Source organism: Chenopodium album, chromosome 21, assembly GCF_948465745.1.
Source record: "Chenopodium album chromosome 21, dcCheAlbu1.1, whole genome shotgun sequence".
Lineage (NCBI taxonomy): Eukaryota > Viridiplantae > Streptophyta > Magnoliopsida > Caryophyllales > Amaranthaceae > Chenopodium > Chenopodium album.
The window spans coordinates 18,990,001-19,016,839 of NC_137854.1; the positions used below are offsets into that span (position 1 = coordinate 18,990,001).

At 37.2% G+C, this 26,839-nt stretch overlaps 1 non-coding gene across 1 annotated transcript; it reads right to left on the reverse strand.

Moving 5' to 3' along the window:
* Window positions 1-8,240: 8,240 nt before the first annotated feature.
* Window positions 8,241-8,347, reverse strand: LOC145603203 (small nucleolar RNA R71). The gene has a single exon (XR_014104734.1). It is a non-coding gene; the product is annotated as a small nucleolar RNA R71 (small nucleolar RNA).
* Window positions 8,348-26,839: the final 18,492 nt, after the last annotated feature.

Below are 26,839 nucleotides of genomic sequence, written 5' to 3' on the forward strand. Positions count from 1 at the left end.
ATTTATTTGCACGTACGTAATTGGATTCCTTATTATCCATTATAAAACTCACAAAAATTTTCCTTTTCATTTTGTTATGCGTACATGAAGTTAAGCCTAATATTCTCTTTTAAAAAAAAATAAAATAGTGAATCGTCTAGCATTTCCTCCATACGAAAATATGACAGTAGTTAGAGTTATGGGTTGTACTATACTCAAATTACCTTAATGACATTTCAAATGAGAATGATAGATAAAAAACACAATTAAGATACTGGGTCGGAGCCTTGGTGATTCCGATCAATTGATTGGGGAAATCACATACATGTATTCACTAAAAGACGACAATTCTGTATGGTGTGGAAGATTTACCATCATTACCTCCGGCTTTGCAGTCGTTGCTTGATGAATCTGTATAAGATCTTAATAACTTCATACAAGTCAATAGAAGGCTAAGGAATAGTATGGTGGAGCTTAATCATTTGGAGACTAATTAGATTCAATTGAACATCAACTTATTTATATACTAAATTTAAGAATGTATAATCCATCAGTATTATGGTTGAAATAAAGTTAGTTAAAATAATTCATATACTTTTCGACGGAAAAATCCGTCGGAAATTAAATAATTTCCGACGGATTTATATACCGTCGGAAATTACATAATTTCCGACGGATTTATATACCGTCCGAAATTTCCGACGGATTTTCAACAAAATCATTAAATCCGTCGACAATTTGCGACAGAATAAAAATCTGTCGGAAAATATGATATTTCCGACGGATTTTAGTGTCTGTCGGAGTCATTTCGTCGGAATTCAACCTGATTCTAGTAGTGTTTAATATAGGAGTTGGGATATAAACGAATCATACTAGTATATTTAGCTTATTATAATGTTGTGCATTTTCTTAATTAAGGTGTTCCATTCAATAATTCGATTATACTTTGTATACCATATTTTATTTAATTATAAAATATTACTCCCTTCGTTTTTATATAATTGCTCCATTTCTCTATGCGCGAAGTTTTAGGAGAAATTGGAGAAAGTAATTTAATATAGAGATAGTAGACTTAGTGGAAGGTAAATTGGAGGGGAGTAAACATAAAAGTAATAAAATTGGGTCCCGCTAGTTGAAAGAAATAAATTAAATATTATAAAAAATTTCCAAATAAGGAAATGGTACAATTATTTATAAACGCCCGCAAATGAAAAGTGGAGCGAATATTCAAAAATGGAGGGAGTACATCATAATAATAATTGAAGATAAAGAGGTGAAAACAAGGGGGGCATTTATCTTGATGTAAACAAAACTTGTTTATATAATGGCAAGATTGTAATATATTGGGTTTGGAATTTGTGCCTACATTTTATTTTAGGGCTTTTTGTAAAAAACTACCTAATAAAACCAATATTTTGCGAGAAACTACCTATCTATTAAAAAAAAATGTTGTAATAAACTACCTAATAAAGGTAAAATGATGGCAAAAACTACCTAAGAAAAGGTAAAATGTTGTAAAATACTATCTATACCGAATTTTCACCGTTGATCGACCTCAAAACACTCCAAAACCACCGCTTTCATTCCCAAAACTAAGACAACTTGTTTGAAATCGTCTCCACCACATCTAAAGCACCTTCCAACCCCAAAACCACCACCTCTAACCCTAAAAACCACCATCCCGAAGCACTAATCTACCCTCACCAACTCAAAATATCCTCCAACCACCCCGAAAATAACGTTACCACCTTGAAAACCAACCCTAACGGTGGTTTTGGGGGTGTTCTAAGTTGGATCAACATCCTAAAATTTAATTCAACGGTGGAATTTCAGTCAAAGGTAGTATATTACAACATTTTATCTTTTATTAGGTAGTTTCTTACAACATTTTTTTTATTAGGTAGTTTCTTACAAAATTTAGGCTTTATTAGGTAGTTTCTCACAAAATGTCCTTTATTTTATTTTATTTATTTATTTGTGCTTTCCAGCTGGGATAATGGAGGTTATCTTGTTCTTCCTCTTTGCTTTTTCATATATGCTAGCTACTACTCCTTTCTAATTGCTAGTAAACCATGTCCACCACTTCACCACCATATACTAAAAGCTTCATCATCATCATCATCTTCTTCTTCTTCTTCTTCTTCTTCCTTCCCGTACCCCACATGCCTTACGCCGACAACATTGCATCTGACATCCCCACCACCATTTCCGGTGGCTTCGCCGTCGAATTAAACGAAAATTCTAAATAAAAGAGAAATGAAGGGTATGGTGAACCCCAGAAGGTAGGCGTAATGGTTACCTCCATTTATGCAACACTTGAGCTTGAATTCTCCATTAAAGTTTCTGAAATCTCCACTAAAGCTCTTTGAATACACCGACACCTCCATTAACGATGTTAGTCTATGCTAAATTCTGTTAACTTGTTTTATACATGAAATCACAAAATTGCCCATATTTAAATGAGTAAATTGACTATTTTCCCTCATGATAAACAGATCTTGTTTATCATGAAGATGAACTTGTATTTTTTCTTGAAAACGAGGTTTTTGTTGCTAGTGATAGAAAAACTAATTCAGGAAGATAAAAGATTTTGGGAACAAAATGGAAAAATTATAAAATCTAAGGAAGAATTTGGAAAATTGAGAAATTGGAGGGAGAAAAAAGATAAACAGTTGAAACTAAGATTATTTTTCTTTCAAGTAATACAATGTTACCAAAGAGATTTTCCTAATAACAAAAGAAAACTAAAACAAATCTCACTAAACAGTTAGCCCCCTTTCCTTCGAATATGGTTGTTCCAATGTTGGGATTTTATTTGATACTTTCACATCATCAATAAATCAAAGTCGTTAATTTAATCAACCATCAAATCAGGACTGCTCGTACATATTTCTCATGCAGGTGCAGAATGTGGGCATTGCGCGCATAGACTCGGCCTTTGAAATCTATAGAGTTCCTACCTCGATTTCTGGGCACGAGCTGCGAGTGTGGTGGAGTACTCCAGTTTGATGCACATGTAGGTAGGGGTAAAACAAACTCAGTTTAAAACCGAACTGAATCGAAAAATAACAAATATGGTTTGGTTTTTTTCGAAAGTTATTCGGTTTTGGTTTGTAAAATGAAAAACCGAAATTATATGGTTCGGTTTCGGTTTCGAAAAATGAAAAACCGAAAAAACCAAAACCGAACCGAATTTTTAGGCCCAACCCCAAAAAACCCTAGCCTAAATCTACATAGTATAAAAAGAAAGAAAAAAAACCTAATTTTTTTTCAGTCTCATTCCGCCCTCTCTCTCCTCTCCTCTTCACTTCTTTGCTCTTTCTCTCTCCTATTTTATCTCTCTTCTTTGATCTCCTCTTTCTCTCTCTTCTTCAATCTAGCTTCTCTGTTTTTTTTCCTCTTTATTGTCTTTCTACTCTCCTCTACTCCTCATTGTCTATCAAAATTAACACAACATTACAAATTTCACTTAACTTAGCCAAAACGAAGGTTTTGCAATCAAATATAAGATTTTTATTGTTAAAGCGAAGGTTTTCGTAACAAAATTCACGAAATTTCCCAAAAAGAAGGTTTTAATGGTTGAAATAAACCATAAAGTTTTCATGGTCAAATTTGACCGTTTTAAACCAAATTCGAGATGAAATTCAAGGCTATTTGATATGTCCATTTTATATAGTGATTTACCCCCGTCCCTTGGTCGTAATTAGTACTTGTAGTGTTTTTGCCTCTTTCGAGCCACTTTTATTACTAATTGGTGTTTTCTAGTGTTTTCGTAGTTTTGGTTGAGTTTTGTAGGAAATTGCGCTTTTGGAGCATTTTCCCGGATTTTCGAGGAGCGACTACCAGCATTGGAGGAACACGGCCACTCATTGGAGCCCAAGACCGGTTAGAAGAAGCAAATCGGTGATTAAGGGCTCGGTAATGGAAATCCCGAGGCATTTGGACCGAGTTCAAGGACCCAAGGAGGAACTCCGATTTGGCCGAGGATGAGAGGCCCAATCGAAGTCCAAAAGAAGCCCAAGAGAGCCTCGCCCGAGCCATCAAGCCTCGCCGGGAGGCGCGCCTGGCCGGGCGAGGCGAGACAGCACCACAGCGGAGTACGCGCCCGACCGCGCGCGAGAAGGGGATATCAGTCAAAATGGCGGGCCCGGCCGGGCGGTGCGGCGCCCGACCGGGCGCGTGTGTTTTGGAGGTTGATTAATTTCTGATTAATTTCGTTAAGCGTAGAACTCCTTGCTTAGTATTAATGTAATTTAATTAAGCAAGTTTAACACACTTCTTTTACATACTCTTACTACTTTTCTCTCTCTACTTAGATTTTCTCTCTCTAAACTTTTACTCTTTCTCTTGTTCCTAAACTCCGTTTGTTATTCCGTCGATTCGGTACGATTTGTATTTTATTAATTTTAGTATTTTCATTCTTTGAATTCCTTATGTCTTATTTTATTACTTTGCTTATTTTAGATTTAATTGTGTCCGAGTAGTTTAATTCTAGGGTTTATGGAGATCCATATTTAACATGAAGGGATAATTTGTTATTAGTGATTATTGATATTGCATGATAATTTCTTATTGAATTGTTTTAACGCTTTACAATTATGGCTTGTAAAAGTATAGCAATATTGAATTGATGAATCGAGCAGATGTTAATTTAATATTAAAGGCTATTTTCAATAAGGACTTAGCTAGATCTAATAAATTGCGAGAGCCTGTTAGATCCATGTTGATTAATAAATTGCGAGAGCTTGTTAATCATGTTATTTGTGCAATGTTGATTATTGATTGTCATGTTTTATCCCGGAATATTTATTATTGGTGAACCTGTGACCCTAGGCCTTCTTATTACTGATTTTTCTCCCTAAACTTGATCTCCGTAGTATAATTTCATATTAAAAACAACAAATTGGTTACTTTAATAATTTAGAGTATATTAATTAATTAGGAGTAGAAAGATCAGTTTCCCTGTGGATTCGACCCTACTTTGATAAATGACTTTTATGTCACTTTTAGGGTGTTTATTGAGTCGTATTCCGGCTTATTTTCTAATAATTTCACCCTTTTTATCCTTTATTTCTATTATTTTATTAGTCTCGTCTTTTATATTTATTTTGAGTATTTTTGGAGCGTTTTACCTTATTTTCTTTAATTTATTAGTTTTAGTCTATTTTCGTATTTTATTTTATTTTATTTGCTTGCGTAGTTTTAATTATTTTTTTTAGTTTAGTTTTATGTCCCTTATTTTCTATTTTATTTATTTTATTTTATTTGTCTTGGTTTTATTTTATTTTGTCCTTTATTTATTTTCATTTTATTTATTTCTATTTTATTTATTTTATTTTATGTCCCGATCCTCTCCTCGGTTTTCTTTGGGTGTGTAGGTTTGCGTTCGGATTGAGGTTCGAGTGTCAAGTTATTCTTGTCCGAGGTTCGAGTTCAAAGTCCGGGGTTCGAGGCACAAGCTCCCAAGCAAACTGCTGCCCTGTTGCTGCCAGCTTAAACATCACCACCCCACACCTTAACCTCCACCACACCAGTCACGCACCCATCTCCCCTGCTCCCTGCTCCCCCTCACGCAAAACAGCCCAACAACAACAACCAGCAGCACCAATTAAACCACCAATCAAACCTCCAGCCATCAGCCACGCACCAGTCACACACTCCCGCCACCAAACCACTCGCAACCACTGCCACCATTTTCCCCTGCTTCACCCCGCAACAGCAATAATACCAGCAGCAGAGCAGCCGTACACATCCACCACAATCACCTTCCCCCGCAATCAACAGCAACTGCAGCAACAACACGCAGCACCACCACTTCACCACACACCTCCAATCACACCAATACACCTGCCACCGCCAAAACCACCATCAATCACCACCAAACCACTCACCCACACACTCTTCGCAACTCCCCTGTTTCAACCAAACAAAGCAGCCACGCATCTCACCCCGCACACCACCAACACCAACAACAACATCAACAACAACCACGCACTCCACCATTGCTGCCCCCTTCACCACGCAAATCAGCAGCACTAGCCACCGCCACGCACACACCATGTTCTCACCTCGCAACAATCGCCCATCAATCGGAATTTGCAGCCTCGCAATTGGAAATTAATTACCTAAATTTATCCCCAATTCGATAGGAGCTACTCGCGGCCGCGCAACACTGTCAGAAGGCGCACAAATGGAGTCCAAAATCAGAGTTGAGGCAGTAGAATTTGCGCGACCTATGCGCGATGTCTTCGCGGGCGCGCATTTCTTGGTTCATATTGAACCATATCACGAGCTTCGCACATGATATTTAATGAGATCGAATGGTTGAGATTACGGATCGAAGATGATGTTCGTTGATAGCCATTGATGATGTGATGTGCGGCGGTGATGCGCTTCAATGGAGAGCAGAGCAGCCGGGGTTGAAGAGGAAGGAAGAATCGGGGGAGGGTCTGATAGTTTTGCATTTTTAGGATTTTTGTTTTATTTTCTTTAGTTTCCCCATTTCTTTTATTCTTTAGTTATTTATTTATTTTCTTTTCTTAATTCTTTATTTTATTTTTATTTTCTTTCTTTATTTCCCTTTTTACTCTTTTTCCTTCTTTTTATTTTTCTATTTTTCCTAGCTTAGTATAAATACCCATTTTTGGGGTAATGAGGAGAATTATCCATTATTCTAATTTCTTAGTTAGTTTTAGGAGAGCTTCTCTCTCTTAGGGTTAGATTAGATAGTTTTTAGAGAGATAAAGTAGATTATTGCTCAATTTTCTTCCAAGTAATCAATTTTGGTCAAGTTTAATTTCCAATCAAGCAATTCCTTCAAGTTTTCATCTTTCATTAATCCTCTCTCTAGTAATCTCTAATCCTTTCCTTTAGCTTTATTTATTTGCTTTATTGTTGCTTATTTTTGTTATCCTTTAGTTTATCTATTAATTATTGTTTTCATTGTTCTTAATCATGTTTTGTTTTGTGTTTCTTGAATTTATTTTTGGTTTTGCTATTATGTTTAATCTCCCTTCTCTAGGATAATTTCTTAGCTAGGGGAAGGGGGTGGAAAATATGTGTTGAATGTTGGATGAATGATGATGGTTGGATTGAATACATGCCTTAAATTGATGAAAGATATGATTTTTGATGGCTTAAGATTATTGTTACACTTTATTTGATTTCCCTCTAGTTTAAATGCATGAAAGTGATTTGAACTAGATTAAGATCACCTCTATTTTAATGATTGCATGAGAATGAGTTGTTATAATTGAGTTTTATGAATTGTGTTTCTTTATTCTCTTGATTTGCTTGTGTCTAATAAGATGCATGAGAATGATCCTAATTAGCATGGACTTCTTTCATTGATTTGCCTAGACTATTGCATGAGAATGAATTGTTTAGGTAGGATATTGTGTTCTTTGGCATGTTCTTCTTGATAACTATCATTATTTCCCTCTTTCTAGTCATGTTTGACACCCCCGTATCCCTAGTGTTGTTCTTTCTTGATTTTATTCATCTTTATCTTTGCTTATTCGTAGTTTTAGTGCTTTTTATCCAATATATCAACAAAAACATTTCCCCTTTTGACTCTTGCATTAGTGATATTGATGTTAGACGAGTGAGCTTCCTTAGTGGTTCGACCCTTTACTTGCCACTAACTAGTTTAGTTTAAGTTTAGGCATTATAAATAATTAATTTGACTAGGGTTAATAGTTTAACGACCTATCCTAGCTCGATCAAATTTTGGCGCCGTTGCCGGGGAAGCGGCTTGTTTAGCATTTATTTTTGCTATTGTTAGAGTCATTTTATTTGCTTTCTTTTTATTATTTTGCTCTTTTTTTTATCCTACTTGTCATTGCTAATCGTGTACTTAGCTTTGTTGTATTCCAAGAGAGATATGGCAAGGGAAGAGGATGACCTTCTTTTTAAGGAGTTTGGAAATCCGGAAGTCTATGAGCTCACGAGTGGTATACTTCTCCCAACCACCGAGTCTAATTTCACAATCCATCCACAATATGCTAGGATGGTTCAAATTGAGCAATTTTCCGGAAGTGCAAGTGAAGACCCCATTGAGCATTTGGACCGATTCCTTGAGTTGTGTGCAATGATGCAAACAAATGAAGTGAGCCAAGATTACATTCGTATGCATCTTTCGACAATCTCTTATCGGAAGAGCAAAGAAATGGCTCAAGCTTTTGAAGCCCAACTCGCTCACCACATGGAAAGATGTTGCGAAGGCCTTTCTCAAGAGGTTCATTTCCGATGAGCAAACTGCAAAAATGAAGAGGAAGATAGCTTCTTTTGAGCAAGAACCGGATGAAGCTCTTTGGGAAGCATGGGAAAGGTTTAAGGATTTGATTAGAGCATGTCCTAACCATGGATTCAACCATAATTTGCTCATGAGATTCTTTTATGATGGCTTGGAGCCAATGTCAAGAACCAATCTAGATGCGGGTGCCGGTGGCCAATTGATTAAGATCCCTCAAAGCCAAGTTGAAGCTACAATTGAAGAGGTGGCTACTAGCTATTCTTGGGGAGGTCAAAGAAGGTACCAAGGAAAGCAAGGTGATCTTTATGAGTTGGAGAAAGTCGGTCAACTTAAGCACATAGTTGAGCTCTTGAACGAAGGTCTTTCCAAGTTGAACTCAAGTGTTGGTTTGGGTTCAAAACCGTCACAAATCATTGATTTCTCATGTGCTTGTTGTGGTGGGACGGATTATGATGCATCGTATTGTAGAGAGTTCAATCCCGAGCAAGGTGAGGCTTTGACTTTGAGGGAAGGAGAGTTTATAACCCAAGCTCAATCTCAACAACTTCAACAACCTCCAAAGCAAGAAAACTCCTACCTCCAAGATGAACCTCTTTTCAATCCTCTAAACCAAAATTTTTCTTACCCTTCCATCCAAATGGGGAACTTTCAAGATCAACATCATGACCAAAATCCTCAAGCGTATGAAGAACAATCGCCACCCAACCACACTAAAACTCAAATTCTTCAACAACGTCGGATTATCACTCAACAATTTCAGATCAAGAGATCAAATCTCACAATGAAGTTGTTGACTCCCAACTAACCAACATTTCTTCTCTCCATTCAACCGCAAAACTCCCCTTATAATCATATACTAACCCTTCACATGCTTATCATCTCAAAACTTGCAAGGAGGATGAGAGTAAGGAAGACAAGGTTGTGGAGGATGTGGTTGAGAAGAAGGTTCAAGAACAAAATGAGGAGCCATTTGATTTTAGTGAACCAAACAAGTTTGAAGGCCCGGTTCCCTTCCCTTGTAGGCTAGTTGAGAATGTTGTTTTGAAGGGCCCCATGGCGGTGAACGTATGTAGAGTGGATGTGGTCGATGGTGTGATGGATAATGAGAGCTTACCTCCATGTGATGATAAGATGACAATGAGGTATGATGACTTTCTTGAAGTTCCCGCTTGGTTTGAAGGCTCTCTTGAGGAAGGTGAGGTTGCCCTTCCTAATATCGAGGATTCCAAGCTTCATCGCCCTTTTAGAAGGAAAAGAAAGAAGAGAGAAAAAAGAAGAAGAAATGACAAGAAGAAGAGAAAAAGAAAAGATGAGCCACCATTGGCTCTTGATTCATTCCCTCCTTTCCCTTGTGGTGATTTGAGACCTCAAGGAGTGTTAGTTCTCAAGCTTGGGGTCATCTATGATTCAATCCTCAAGTTGATGAGGGTGATGTTCTTTATTCCACCTTGAAGAAGGTGAAGGGTTAAGCTAAAGACCATAAACAAGCGCTTCCCGGGAGGCAACCCGGAGGATTTCTAACCCTTTTTCTCCCCCTCCTTTCTTTTTCTTATTGTTTTCTTTCTTTGTTTTCTTTTAATGTTTTCTTTTATGTCTTGTTTTGCCTTGTAGGTTGCTTTTTGTAAGCTTGGAGCGGAGTGACATTTGGTGAACTCGATTTTATGCTCCTTTATTCTTTTAAGACAACCTCTCGGTGAGACCTTTCTTGTTTTCACTCTTTTAATTTTTCTTCGAGTGCTTAGTTTAGGGTTAGTTTAGGAAGAAGTTGAATGGTTCGAGGTTGTTTGCATTGGTTCTAAGGAACCTGGGATCGTTGATGTTGTTATCAACGGTCATTTGTATGACGATTGGGATTTACTTGAATCACATGCCTCATTTGTGAACCTTTTTATTTCTTCCTCTTGTTTTTGTGTTATTTTTCCCTTTTGTGTGACAAACATGACTATGACAAGTTGAAATGATTTTGATTTAGAACTGCTCATTCATTTGGATTTGTGTGCCTTTCATGATGATGTGTCTTTGAATGCTTATCTTCCTAGTTGATGAGGGTTTACACGGTTTGAGAGTGCTTAGGGTTGAACTAGGCACATTTTAAGCTAAGGTAGCCCGGTTTAGAAATTTTGAGGACGTTTAAACCCCTAGTTCACGGGAAAGTGGTAAAATGGTGTTGCTCTCTATGGTGAATAGGATTCCCTTGGTTGGTATTTGCTTATTTCTTATCCCGTGTGAGCGTCATTTGTTCTAGCCTTCATCATTCTTGTGAGCGGAGTTTAGGATTTTTAACTATGCATAACTTAATCCTTGTGTTGTTCTCTAGCTCCCAAGATCGTGACCAAGCAACTCTAGGGGAGGAAAAGGGCACCACTTTTCTCATTTTTCTTTACCTTCTTTTTGTTTTGTTACTTATTTTGTTTTTATTTTGCATTTGCTTCTCTTGCCAACCCTTTGAGCCTATTCCATTTCTTGATTATGAGCCACATTACAAGCCTTATGACCTTTCGTTTCCCTAACCCTTAGTTTGTGAAGCATTTTGGTTTAAGAGTTTGTTTTGTGTTGTAATAAAATGAGAAAGTATTATTCTCTTTGTACCAAGCAAGAAAAGTAAATTGTATATATTGTGTGAAATAAAGCAAATGTTAAGAAAAAGCCGTCCAAAGTTAAAAAAAAGGCAAGGACAACAAAAAAAAAAAAAAAAAAAAAACTAGTTTGGTTTCGTTTTCTTCCCTAGTTTAAGCATTGAGGACAATGCTTTATTCAAGCTTGGGGGGGGGGGGGGAGCGTTACTTCGTTTTTGTTTTTATTGAGTGTCGGTGTCGAATAAGCTTGGGGGAGATGGCATTATTGGTATTTTTGTTTGATGTTTGGTGATTTCTTGAGTTTGTTTTTGAGGTTTGATCACCCTTTTGCTTCACTTAGGAAATATCACCAAAATTTTCAAATTTTGCCCCACCTTGACCCTTAGCCTTACGTTACAACCCTAGTAAAGACCCTTTGACTTTACAGGGGTGAGGTCAATGACCGGTGGAGGGAGATAGATTTCAACCCTATGGAGAGAGTATGCATAGTTGAGATGTCGGGATGACCTTATGATTCCACATAAAAATTTCTTTTTCAGGTTCCCTCAAGGAATCATGAGGAGCTAACTAAGGGATGATTTGAAGCTAGTGGAGAGAATGTGGACCGTCTTGGATGGGGCTAGGGCGGAGAGTGAAATCATTAGTTCTCTATGCTTAGCTTAGGTTTGTCTCTTTCAACCATGAGCATCTCGGAACGTGTATTCCCTCATTTAATTAAGAAAGGTGAGCATTCTTTGGTGCATGTCTCTATGTTTTGAGTCCAAATGGAGCATTTTCTATCTAAAAGCTTGTTTGGTTTTCTTACGCCTTGTCATGTCATGTTGGTCGTGGTTGTGCTTGCTTTTTGTTTTTGCTTTTCTTTTTCTTTTTGTTTTGCCTTGGTTTTGTTTAGAGTTGTGGGTTAAACTCTTAGCACACCCTCACGAGAGCACACTTGTCCTCTAGGGCGATCTAGGGGTTTAAAGGACTTGTCATTAGTTGCTAAAAATGACCGTGATTCCTACGAAAGTGAGTTAGTGTACAATCTTGTCTCCTTTAGTGTTCTAGCTTTGGTTGAATAAATCATTCTCCTTCTTTCGTGTTTCATGTTAATTTGCTCGAGGACGGGCAAAAGGTAAACTTCGGGGAGTTTGATAAGTGACTTTTATGTCACTTTTAGGGTGTTTATTGAGTCGTATTCCGGCTTATTTTCCAATAATTTCACCCTTTTTATCCTTTATTTCTATTATTTTATTATTCTCGTCTTTTATATTTTTTTGAGTATTTTTGGAGCGTTTTAGTTTATTTTTTTATTTTATTAGTTTTAGTCTATTTTCGTATTTTATTTTATTTTATTTGCTTGCGTAGTTTTAATTATTTTTTTAGTTTAGTTTTATGTCCCTTATTTTCTATTTTATTTCTTTTATTTTATTTGTCTTGGTTTTATTTTATTTTGTCCTTTATTTATTTTCATTTTATTTATTTCTATTTTATTTATTTTATTTTATGTCCCAATCCTCTCCTCGGTTTTCTTTGGGTGTGTAGGTTTGCGTTCGGATTGAGGTTCGAGTGTCAAGTTATTCTTGTCCGAGGTTCGAGTTCAAAGTCCGGGGTTCGAGGCACAAGCTCCCAAGCAAACTGCTGCCCTGTTGCTGCCAGCTTAAACATCACCACCCCACACCTTAACCTCCACCACACCAGTCACGCACCCATCTCCCCTGCTCCCTGCTCTCCCTCACGCAAAACAGCCCAACAACAACAACCAGCAGCACCAATTAAACCACCAATCAAACCTCCAGCCATCAGCCACGCACCAGTCACACACTCCCGCCACCAAACCACTCGCAACCACTGCCACCATTTTCCCCAGCTTCACCCCGCAACAACAATAATACCAGCAGCAGAGCAGCCGTACACAGCCACCACAATCACCTTCCCCCGCAATCAACAGCAACTGCAGCAACAACACGCAGCACCACCACTTCACCACACACCTCCAATCACACCAATATACCAGCCACCGCCAACACCACCATCAATCACCACCAAACCACTCACCCACACACTTTTCGCAACTCCCCTGTTTCAACCAAACAGAGCAGCCACGCATCTCACCCCACACACCACCAACACCAACAACAACATCAACAACCACGCACTCCACCATTGCTGCCCCCTTCACCACGCAAATCAGCAGCACCAGCCACCGCCGCGCACACACCCTGTTCTCACCTCGTAACAATCGCCCATCAATCGGAATTCGCAGCCTCGCAATTGGAAATTAATTACCCAAATTTATCCCCAATTTGATAGGAGCTACTCGCGGCTGCGCAACACTGTCAGAAGGCGCACAAATGCAGTCCAAAATTAGAGTTGAGGCAGTAACATTTGCGCGATCTATGCGCGATGTCTTGGCGGGCGCGCATTTCTTGGTTCATGTTGAACCATATCACGAGCTTCACACATGATATTTAATGAGATCGAATGGTTGAGATTACAAATTGAAGATGATGTTCGTTGATAGCCATTGATGATGTGATGTGCGGCGGTGATGCGCTTCAATGGAGAACAGAGCAGCCGGGGTTGAAGAGGAAGGGAAGAATCGGGGGAGGGTCTGATAGTTTTGCACTCTTAGGATTTTTGTTTTATTTTCTTTAGTTTCCCCTTTTCTTTTATTCTTTAGTTATTTATTTATTTTCTTTTCTTATTTCTTTATTTTATTTTTATTTTCTTTCTTTATTTCCCTTTTTACTTTTTTTCCTTCTTTTTATTTTTCTATTTTTCCTATCTTAGTATAAATACCCATTTTTGGGGTAATGAGGAGAATTATCCATTATTCTAATTTCTTAGTTAGTTTTAGAAGAGCTTCTCTCTCTTAGGGTTAGATTAGATAGTTTTAAGAGAGATAAAGTAGATTATTACTCAATTTTCTTCCAAGTAATCAATTTTGGTCAAGTTTAATTTCCAATCAAGCAATTCCTTCAAGTTTTCATCTTTCATTAATCCTCTCTCTAGTAATCTCTAATCCTTTCCTTTAGCTTTATTTAGTTACTTTATAGTTGCTTATTTTTTTTATCCTTTTAGTTTATCTATTAATTATTGTTTTCATTGTTCTTAATCATGTTTTGTTTTGTGTTTCTTGAATTTATTTTTGGTTTTGCTATTATGTTTAATCTCCCTTCTCTAGGCTAATTTCTTAGCTAGGGGAAGGGGGTGGAAAATATGTGTTGAATGTTGGATGAATGATGATGGTTGGATTGAATACATGCCTTAAATTGATGAAAGATATGATTTTTTATGGCTTGAGATTATTGTTACACTTTATTTGATTTCCCTCTAGTTTAAATGCATGAAAGTGATTTGAACTAGATTAAGATCACCTCTATTTTAATGATTGCATGAGAATGAGTTGTTAAAATTGAGTTTTATGAATTGTGTTTCTTTATTCTCTTGATTTGCTTGTGTCTAATAGGATGCATGAGAATGATCCTAATTAGCATGGACTTCTTTCATTGATTTGCCTAGACTATTGTGCATGAGAATGAATTGTTTAGGTAGGATCTTGTGTTCTTTGGCATGTTCTTCTTGATAACTATCATTATTTCCCTCTTTCTAGTCATGTTTGACACCCCCGTATCCCTAGTGTTGTTCTTTCTTGATTTTATTCATCTTTATCTTTGCTTATTCGTAGTTTTAGTGCTTTTTTCCAATATATCAACAAAAACATTTCCCCTTTTGTAGGGAATATTTCAAGCATTATGATCCTAAACTTGAACCCCATTATGATCATACACTAAAGTACGGTGGCGTTCCAAAGGGAAGGAAAAGAGAGCAAAAGAGTCGCCAACAAGTTTTAGGAACTTGTAAACCCAAAAGACAATCCAAAAGGACCATCAACTCCATAAGGTCTTGAACCAAACAGGGTCCGGGGATGAGGGTACGAATCCAATCTACAAAAGAAAGGACCCGCCCTATAAAATAGGCCTCTACTTTGTTCTGCTCGTATTCATGCGCGCTTTCGAATAACATACAAACATTATATTAAACCTAACCTATTTAATCTATGTTGGTTGAAATATTAATGCACAAATAAGACTATTATTGGCGATCACTTGAATTAAAATCATATTAGCCTAAACCAAATTATTAATTATCTCATTAAGCGTGATTTCAAGTACGAATTCCCTTTAACAAGCATAAAAGGCGTGATCAAGCAATAACAATAATAATGTAAAATAATATCAAGCAACATAATAATAAATCAATAACAATAATGATGATAATAGCATGATAAGGCATAATAAAGCTTGGCAATAATAGCAAGATCCTAGGCATGATGCTAACAAGATTAGTAACAAATCCTAGCATGTCACTAAACAATAAAGATCAAAGCTTTAAACCTAACATGGTACTAACATGCTAACATGATATTAGAAAAGATTAAAGGCACCCTAAACATGATACTAGAAAGCATAAAATAACGTCCTAACAGGATACTAGAAAGCATAAAATAACGTCCTAACAGGATACTAGGAAGCATAAAATAACATCCTAACATGATACTAGAAAGCATTAAAAGCATCCTAACATGATACTAGGAATATTAAACAATAATAAGCATGCTTTCTACATTGTGAAAGAAATAGAGAGTAAGCTAATCTACTTACTTTGAAGCCTCGTACCTCTTTCTAATAACAAAATACACGAGTTAGTAAACTTCAATGAAAATAATAAAGAACAATTAAAGAATCAAATTAAACTCAAATTAAATAAAGTTTTGACTAGTTTTGGACCAAACCCTCAGAAATTATCAAACCTTGCACGTCTAGGGCAAAGGCAACTTCGAACTTGGCTAAGAGATTCTAAGTCTTGTGAATGCGGAATATTGTATTTTGTAAAAAGGTTGGTTTAGAAAAAAAGAGAGAATAAGAAAGAACAAGCTATATTGCTCAGAGGGAGAATAGAGAGAATTAATGATGAGAGTTGATGATATGAAAACAGAAGTTCGGGACCCTATTTATAATGAAAATAGTACGGAAAAATATAGAATTTGATAAGGAATAAAACTACACGCTGTCGCCAGGATTCGACTCTGTCGCGTCGCGACAGACCGTCGCGACGCGACAGGGTCTGTCGCGTGGCGACAGACTTGTCGTTTGGCGACAACCTGTATTAGCGCGTTTTCTTCACGCGGAATCCGATCTTTAATTAACTTGATCTACGGAATCCGTACAAAAGATAAAATACGTATTTTTAAGATAATAATAATAATAAAATAACGTTTTACTCCAAATAAAAGTCTATTTCAAAATAAATAATTATTAAATCTAATAATATTAGAATTAAAAAGAACCTTCTAGAAACTTCTAGAAAATTATAATTAATCCTAATGATTTTAGGAATAATAATTAATATTGGGCCCTCCTCAAGATCATTGGGCCGTATGTAAATAATTAACCTGTAGGGAATATTTCAAGCATTAAGATAACCCCAAACTTGAACCCCACTGTGATCATACACTAAAGTACGGTGGCGTTCCAAAGGGAAAGACAAAGAGCAAAAAGAGTCGCCAACAAGTTTTAGGAACTTGTAAACCCAAAAGACAATCCAAAAGGACCATCAACTACTCCATAAGGTCTTGAACCAAATAGGGTCCGGGGATGAGGGTACGAATCCAATCTACAAAAGAAAGGACCCGCCCTATAAAATAGGCCTCTACTTTGTTCTGCTCGTATTCATGTGCGCTTTTCGAATAACATACAAACATTATATTAAACCTACCCTGTTTATCTATGTTGGTTGAATATTAATGCACAAATAATACTATTATTGGCGATCACTTGAGTTAAAATCACATTAGCCTAAACCAAATTATTAATTATCTTATTAAGCGTGATTTCAAGTACAAATTCCCTTTAACAATCATAAAAGGTGTGATCAAGCAATAACGATAAAATCAAGCAACATAAGCATAAACAATAATTATGATAGCATGATAAGGCATAATAAAGCTTGATAATAATAGCAAGATCCTAGGCATGATACTAACAAGGTTAATAACAAACCCTAGCATGTCACTAAACAATAAAGATCAAAGCTTTAAACCTAACATGGTACTAACATGATATTAGAAAGAGTAAAGGCATCCTAACATGATACTAGAAAGCACTAAAATAACATCCTAACATGATACTAGAAATATTAAACATCCTAACATGATACTAGGAATCATAAAACAATAATAAACATGCAATCTACATTGTGAAAGAAATAGGGAGTAAGCTAATCTACTTACTTTGAAGCCTCGTACCTCTTTCTAATAACAAAATACACAGGTTAGTAAACTTCAATGAAAATAATAAAGAATAATTAAAGAATTAAAGAATTAAATTGAAATCAAATTAAATAAAGTTTTGACTAGTTTTGGACCAAACCCTCAGAAATTATCAACCTTTCACGTCTAGGGCGAAGGCAACTTCGAACTTGGCTAGGTGACTCTAAGTCTTGTGAATGCGGAATATTGTATTTTGTAAAAAGGTTGGTTTAGAAATAGAGAGAAAGAAAAGAATTAAGTAATTCTTGAGAGGGAATAGAGAGAATTGAGAAAGAGTTGATGATTTGTGAAAATTGATAATTGTGAATGATAATTGAAAACAGGGATTCGGACGCTATTTATAATGAAAATAATCCGGAAAAACATAGAATTTGATAAGGAATAAAACTCCACGCTGTCGCCACTGTCGCGACGCGACAATGTCTGTCGCGAGGCGACAGGGTCTGTCGCGACGCGACAATGTCTGTCGCGAGGCGACAGGGTCTGTCGCGACGCGACAATGTCTGTCGCAAGGCGACAGGGTCTGTCGCGCGGCGACAGGGTCTGTTGCGCGGCGACAGACTTGTCGTTTGGCGACAGCCTGTATTAGCGTGTTTTCTTCACGCGGAATCCGATCTTTAATCAACTTGATCTACGGAATCCGTACAGAAGATAAAATACGTATTTTTAAGATAGCAAAACAATATTTTATTCCAAATAAAAATGTTTTAAAGATAATTAATTATTAAATCTAACAATATTAGAATTAAAAGGAACTCTCTAGAAACTTCTAGAAAACTGTAATTAATCCTAATAATTTTAGGAATAATAATTAATATTGGGCCCCTCTAGATCATTGGGCCGCATTTAAAATAATTAACCAGGCCCAGTTTAGTATTTTGGCCATAACTTCCTCAATATTCATCGGAATCGGGCTTATAATATATCGTTGGAAAGGTCTCTTCGAACCCCATCCATCTAAACCATTAATGGACCCTTATCATGGACCAAAATAAACTGAAATGGACGTTTTCAAATAAATAGAGTCATTTTCAAAAACAGAGAGAAAATAATTTAATTAAAACTAAACCGCAACATTTGGCTTTCGAATCACTTTCACCTAATTCGATTATGGTTCGACGTGACAGGTATTCATCACTGGGTTTGGTTTTGGGGAGACACAAATGGGTGTCTACAGAAGCCCCCACTTTGACTGAGTTTGGAGAAACTAACGTTTCGAAAACGAAAGTCAAAGTATCGATAGGGATGGAGAATGATTCAAAACGTTCTGCGATTCCAAATCATTCTTATAACGCCGATACCTGTAAAACAATGTTAGTTAAACAGATAAGAGAGTTAAGAAACGCGTATCTTGCACCGTCGAGCACACGTGTCTGAGCGTAACCATTTTGCTGTTGCTTCTTTTGTTGTTTGTGACAACCTCCACAGTGCCTCGTGAACGCCATCCTTGAAGATAACCATATGTCGTCGCCTTCAATATTCTTGGTGACAATCCTCCACAGTATTTCGGGAACATCGTCGAAAATAACTGTATGTCGTCATTTCCTGGGTGTGGCCGTACGTCGCCACGGCAGTGCATCGCCGCTATAGACAATCTCTTCTCTACCTTAAGGGACCGTCGAAGGTGACCTTACTTCGCCATCTCCAAGATTTGTGACAACTCTCCCCATCCTAGGGAACGCTGTCTATCATTGCTGCTACATCTCGAGCTTTACCTTAAATCATGGTGACAACCTTCCCAATCATAGCGAATGTCGTCGAAGACCGCCTCATCACGAACCGCTCTTCTCAAATCTAGGTGACAACCTCCACAATCTTAGCGAATGTTGTCGAAGACCGCCTCATCACGAACCGCTCTTCTCAAATACAGGTGACAACTTCCACAATCTTAGTGAATGTCGTCGAAGATCGCCCATCTCGTGCTATCTTCTCAAATCTTGATGACAACTTCCACAATCTTAGCGAAGGTCGTCGAAGATCGCTCATCTCGTGCTATCTTCTCAAATCAAGTGATAACCTTCACAATCTTAGCGAAAGCTATCAAAGACCGCTTCATCTTGAATCGTTCTTCTCAAATCTAATAATAACCTCCCCAATCATAGTGAAAGCTATTGAAGGTCGCTTCATCTTGAACCGTCCTTCTCAAATCCAACCAATAGACTCTTTTTAATCTTAAAGCCCCCTGTTGAAGGCTTCGTCATCTCGAATCTTCAAATCTTCTTCCATCCTAGGAAATCGTTGTGAACCGTTACTTTGGTGCTTTTTGCCTTTGTAAACCATTATTTCGGTGCCTCTATTGAACCATTATTTCGGTGCCTTGCTATGAGCCAATACTTAGGCGCTTTAAGTTAAGTGAGACGATCTTCATCAAGTCGATCACTTAATGCATTGCAATCAAGCTGACTAAATCATGTCAATTTTGCTTAAAGGGGCTAACTGGCGTACCAAGGAACCCAAACTACTAAAATAGACCCACAAAGTCATAAAGAGGGGCCCAGCATTCTGTCGCCGCTCCAGCGCTGGCCAGAGGCAATTGTCGCGAGCATTTGCATCTGTCGCCTCGCGACAGAGTCTGTCGTTTGGCGACAGAATCAGGGTTTTAAAACCCGTCTTCTTCTTCTTTCTCATTTCGCTGCTCTGCTGTTCATTGCTCGGTTTCGCTCCGAACTTTCAATTTGGTCGTTTCCTTACGACCAAATCTGCTCAAATCTTTTGGAAATTAAAGCTCTTCATAATTTTGCTCAAACTTCTCTCATCTTGGAAGAATCTCATATATCTATATTCGCGGTTTTTTTCGAAAAAATCCGGGAATATTCTTGCTTGCTGGAATGTACCTGCATCTATATTTTGGACTATAGGACTTTGCTAATCTTTTATTATCTTAAGTTATCTCAGGGTTGACCTAAGGCTTAGTGTTGCTTGACTCATTGACTGGTCATGACTCGACTCAAAGCGTTTGACACATGTGTTAGACTCAACTCGATCTGAACTTTGACTTAATGATGACTCACTATGTGTGACTCGTGTGTGCACTGGACTTGATGTGTACATGACTCAAAAACAAAAATTTTCCGTCATTTTTGTGGAGGGTACCGAATTTCTCCCGAAAAAGAAAGACGTGAAAAAGAATCGAAGTGTTTGATGGTGCATGTTGAATGAGCTTAATCAAGTATATGCATTTGATACTATCCCTCAAGGTGCAAGGATTAATTCATCCTAAACTATCTTAGTTGACTCGATTATGAAAGTATTTAGGTAACTTAGGCATGGAGGCTAAGTACTTCATACTTTGATACAATGATGATTATGAGTGATGAGTGATGTTGATATGACAAACCTTGCTTCAACGTTATGCTAAGACTTCATGACAAAGGGTTCCTAATTGGAAGTCTATTTAGTCATGTATCTGTGATGTGTGTGGAAGTGACACTAAAGTTAAGCTGCAAAGGCTAACGGTGTGCAAAAGTATTATTTGATAAGAGTCAAATAATGATGACTCTTAGGCTAGGTAGGCTAATGATGTAAGGATCAAGCCCCCAAGTCTAGCTCTAAGTGAATAGGGATGAGCATTGGAGATCCCTTGACATGATCATGGTGTAAGTGTGTGAATGTGAAAATGAATGCATTTTTATTATGGCCGCACCTCAATGTGAGGTTGCCTACGTATCCGTTAGGAATCAGGCCAAACGTAGCTCTAGCCGAACCTCGTACAAGTGTGTGTATACCTCAAAAAGGTCTTTTAAGGGTTGTAACGTGGTTAGGCTAAAGTTTAGAGAAGAAGGGGATAAAGGCTCAAGACCCTAGATAAGTCCCCAAGGTGTGCAACCTTGCTTTTGAATCTTTGTATTTTTTATGCTTGAGTTTTCTCATTTTTGAGCTTTCTTTCTTTTTTTATTTGCTCTTCTATTTTGCTTTTGCATTTTTCATTTTTATAAGTGTGGGCAATCCCGATCATGCGGTCTATCACTCACTTGGCATACATGTTTCTCAGGCACGGTACCGAGCACTCGATAAGAAACGCAATCTGAGACATGTTCTTATCCAAGATATTTTTATATCAAAGACATTGAAACACTTGCCCTTTTGTAAACTTTTATTCATTTTTACATTTTTGTATCATTTTTTATTTTGAAATCACTTAAGCTTTTCATATTTGAAACTTGCATAAGTTACACACCATCCCATCCCAAGGTTAAGTAGATGTGGGTTGAAGAAAAAAGAGGTCTATCGTTAGACGAGGCTCAAAGTGGTTTATCAAGAAAAGGATTATATATTTAAAGGGTGAAGATGATATGACATGGCTACAAGGGGTGCCTCAAATCATTGGTATACCTTGTGCTTAATTCGGCGTTTTTTTTTTATTAATGCAATGATCATATGCAAGGAATTAAAATGCTCATTTTATTAAAGGGGAAAAAGAAAAAACCTATGGAAAAAATCTAAGGAAGACAAAGGGTGCCTATGCTAGACTTATTGGGGAAAGGTTTGAAAAAAGAAGAAGAAAGTATGAAATCTTAGTGAGAAGCTTGCCTTGTGTTTTGTCTCATCATTACTCCTTTTTTTATTATTATTATTGTCAATCACATGACTCGAACTCAATTCAACATGCATAGATGGGAAGAGATCATGAAAGAATGAAGGGAATGGTATGTGTGGAGAAAGTATGTAGAGTGTAGGAAGAAGATGTAGATAAAGAAATATGGAAGAATTAGGAAAAGAATGGACCCCCAACTCAAATGAAGGAAAAACGACTCATGCATGAACCTAATACATGGTCATGGCGACATGTACAAAGTGTGTGCTAAGACTAGTGAGTGTAGGTGACATGTTAAGACTTGTGTCATGACCATGTGGCTAGACTATGTGACTAGACTTAAGCAAAGACTAAATTAAGACTTCACGTATATGCTTTAGACTGGACAGGCTGTGGTATGTTAGTCATAACTTTTAATCTGTAACTCTGATTGGGACGAAACCAACTCCTAACTAAAGATAAAACTCGGGGCTACAGATCCATAGGTTGTACGACTCGTGGTTCTTCCTATAACTCCAGCTTTGACCAAAACAAGTTGACACATGTGCAGTATACGGGAATAAAAAACCGGGTTGACTTAATGGAACTATGACTCGACTTTAGGCTTATTTATTAGTTCAAATTAATTAATTAATTAATTAAACAAGGTCTTTGACTCTTAGTGTATGACCATTGGACTTTAAGTGCCTAAACTCAATTAAAGAGTTAAACATGGTTTGAACCATTAATAAAATGATAAACTGATTAGTAGACTGTGAATTAGACTCGTCGTGATGACTCGAGCAAGAAAACTGGATTGTCGCTAAAACAACAGGACTGTCGCCACTGTTTAGAGCCTGTCGCCAGACGACAAAATTGTCGCCAGGCGACAGACACTAAACTGCAGCGCCACAGTCCAAATTCCTGTGCCATTGCTGGAACATTAATCTGGACTGTTTCCAGTAATTTTACTCTAAATGGACATGCCTAAAGTCATACTAAGTCGAATTGATTAATTTATTAGCCTTTAATTAATTCAAAATTAATTAATTAGACAAAGTCCTTTTAGTCATTAGTCAATTTATTTAGTTTTTAACACAAGTCAAACAAACGGTTAATACATATATAATATATACAAGCAAGGGTGCACAAGTAGTTCACATAGTCACAAGATGAGTTTGCAACCTAACCATGGCTCTAGTTCTCTAAAGTTTGAGGATATGGGTTAAGTAAAAAAGGTCCATGGTTAAGAATCCATATTCATTGCACACAAGCCTACCGGGAGGGTTGGAGCGAATGGACAGGATTCCGCGAGTGCGAGATGAAATCGGACTCGACTCCATGGTTTGGTGGATTCACAAACATTACACGTACCCAAATCTGAACTTTGCACATGATAGTGGGATATTCCATTGGGCAGGTGAAGCAGGAACCCCCAGAGGGTTATATCCATATGTAGAACACATATGGGTTTAGAAAAGTGAGAAAAGGACTCGATCAATAAGTAAAATCAAGCCAACAATGCTAGAAATGGTCAAAGCAAGAAGGCAGACCCCTAGCTCGGTATTGGAAGAACTTGGCGCCAGACTACAGGGACTGTCGCCGCAAAAAAGCCTCTGTCGCCAAGTGACAGAACTATCGCCAGGCGACAGAAACTTTTTACGGGCGACAAGCCCTGTTTTCTAGACGCTAGTTCCTACATGCCTTGTTAAGTTTCTGTGTTCTTAGAAGTTTCCAGATTTCGCATCATCTTTTCGATTCTAGTCATAAAAGATATTTCTCAAATTTCCTACGTGTAAAATTCTTATGTATTGACTCATGGGGCTCTCCCATGAGAACCTTTTAATGCACATGACAATAATGTTAATCAAATCACGCACATGAAATACTTAGAATTTTTCGAGTCTCATCCGCTCATTCTAAATAATTGCCAAAATAAATTTCAGGAATATAAATAGAAATCCTCCCCAGTGGAGTCACCAAAAACTGTAGGGAATATTTCAAGCATTAAGATAACCCCAAACTTGAACCCCATTGTGATCATACACTAAAGTACGGTGGCGTTCCAAAGGGAAAGACAAAGAGCAAAAAGAGTCGCCAACAAGTTTTAGGAACTTGTAAACCCAAAAGACAATCCAAAAGGACCATCAACTACTCCATAAGGTCTTGAACCAAATAGGGTCCGGGGATGAGGGTACGAATCCAATCTACAAAAGAAAGGACCCGCCCTATAAAATAGGCCTCTACTTTGTTCTGCTCGTATTCATGTGCGCTTTTCGAATAACATACAAACATTATATTAAACCTACCCTGTTTATCTATGTTGGTTGAATATTAATGCACAAATAATACTATTATTGGCGATCACTTGAGTTAAAATCACATTAGCCTAAACCAAATTATTAATTATCTTATTAAGCGTGATTTCAAGTACAAATTCCCTTTAACAATCATAAAAGGTGTGATCAAGCAATAACGATAAAATCAAGCAACATAAGCATAAACAATAATTATGATAGCATGATAAGGCATAATAAAGCTTGATAATAATAGCAAGATCCTAGGCATGATACTAACAAGGTTAATAACAAACCCTAGCATGTCACTAAACAATAAAGATCAAAGCTTTAAACCTAACATGGTACTAACATGATATTAGAAAGAGTAAAGGCATCCTAACATGATACTAGAAAACACTAAAATAACATCCTAACATGATACTAGAAATATTAAACATCCTAACATGATACTAGGAATCATAAAACAATAATAAACATGCAATCTACATTGTGAAAGAAATAGGGAGTAAGCTAATCTACTTACTTTGAAGCCTCGTACCTCTTTCTAATAACAAAATACACAAGTTAGTAAACTTCAATGAAAATAATAAAGAATAATTAAAGAATTAAAGAATTAAATTGAAATCAAATTAAATAAAGTTTTCACTAGTTTTGGACCAAACCCTCAGAAATTATCAACCTTTCATGCTAGGGCGAAGGCAACTTCGAACTTGGCTAGGTGACTCTAAGTCTTGTGAATGCGGAATATTGTATTTTGTAAAAAGGTTGGTTTAGAAATAGAGAGAAAGAAAAGAATTAAGTAATTCTTGAGAGGGAATAGAGAGAATTGAGAAAGAGTTGATGATTTGTGAAAATTGATAATTGTGAATGATAATTGAAAACAGGGATTCGGACGCTATGTATAATGAAAATAATCCGGAAAAACATAGAATTTGATAAGGAATAAAACTCCACGCTGTCGCCAGGAATTAACAATGTCGCGACGCGACAATGTCTGTCGCGAGGCGACAGGGTCTGTCGCGCGGCGACAGGGTCTGTCGCGCGGCGACAGACTTGTCGTTTGGCGACAGCCTGTATTAGCGCGTTTTCTTCACGCGGAATCCGATCTTTAATCAACTTGATCTACGGAATCCGTACAGAAGATAAAATACGTATTTTTAAGATAGCAAAACAATATTTTATTCCAAATAAAAATGTTTTAAAGATAATTAATTATTAAATCTAACAATATTAGAATTAAAAGGAACTCTCTAGAAACTTCTAGAAAACTGTAATTAATCCTAATAATTTTAGGAATAATAATTAATATTGGGCCCCTCTAGATCATTGGGCCGCATTTAAAATAATTAACAGGCCTAGTTTAGTATTTTGGCCATAACTTCCTCAATATTCATCGGAATCGGGCTTATAATATATCGTTGGAAAGGTCTCTTCGAACCCCATCCATCTAAACCATTAATGGACCCTTATCATGGACCAAAATAAATTGAAATGGACGTTTTCAAATAAATAGAGTCATTTTCAAAAACAGGGAGAAAAGAATTTAATTAAAACTAAACCGCAACATTTGGCTTTCGAATCACTTTCACCTAATTCGATTATGGTTCGACGTGACAGGTATTCATCACTGGGTTTGGTTTTGGGGAGACACAAATGGGTGTCTACATAACCGGGCCTAATTTAGTATTTTGGCCATAACTTCCTCATTATTCATCGGAATCGGGCTTATAATATATCGTTGGAAAGGTCTTTTCGAGCCCCTATCCAACTACACTATTATTGGACCTTAATTATGGACTAAACTAAACTGGTTTGGCTATAGAGTTATTTTCAAAAACAGAGAGAAGAGAATTTTAATAAAAACTAAACCGCAACACTTGACTTTCAACCACTTTCACCTCATTCGATTATGGTTCGACGTGGCAGGTATTCATCACTGGGTTTGGTTTTGGGGTGACACAAATGGGTGTCTACACCTTTTGACTCTTGCATTAGTGATATCGATGTTAGACGAGTGAGCTTCCTTAGTGGTTCGACCCTTTACTTGCCACTAACTAGTTTAGGGTAAGTTTAGGCATTATAAATAATTAATTTGATTAGGGTTAATAGTTTAACGACCTATCCTAGCCAGATCATACTTCCCTATCTACTTTAGTTAGAGGACTTATGTAATACTTTTGATTAGGTGGTACGACTTTAGCCTGTCAAAATTTGGCACCGTTGCCGGGGAAACAGTTTTGTTTTTATTTCCAATTGTTTTTGTAGTCTAGATTATTTTCTTTCGTCCCAGAGAACGTAAGTTCGTTGGGACAGTTCTCATATTTTTCGTCTAGTTCTTTGTTTATGCCTAGTTGTTCCAGATCAGGTTACATCCCATTCGATCCTGAGATCGAGCGCTCTTTCCATAGGCAAAAGAATCTATACAGGCAAATACTGGCGAGTTCTGGTGGTGATATTCCTAGAGACCCTTCATCTGATTCTAGTGATCCAGAAACTTCTTCAGAATCAGAATTAGAGATGGCAGGTGATCCACTCAAAAAGCTCAGCGACTATTCGCAGCCATCTTTGGCGCATTTTCCCCACCTTTCTCCTACGCCAGATCTCGAGGGAGTTCAATTCGAGATCAAGCCCCAGTTCATCACGATGATAGAAAGAAAGAAATTTAGTGGAGCTAAGGGTGAAGACCCTAATCTACACATTGCCGACTACTGTCAATACTGTAATACTATAAGGCAAGCTGGGGTCACGCAAGACCAAATAAGGGAGATTCTCTTTCCTTTCTCTTTATGTGGAAAAGCTAAATTGTGGTTTAATGGTTTAAATAGAACTGCACTAGGCATTACTAATTGGGAGACTCTTGTTTTGAATTTTTATAACAAGTATTACCTTGCAGATAAAACAGCT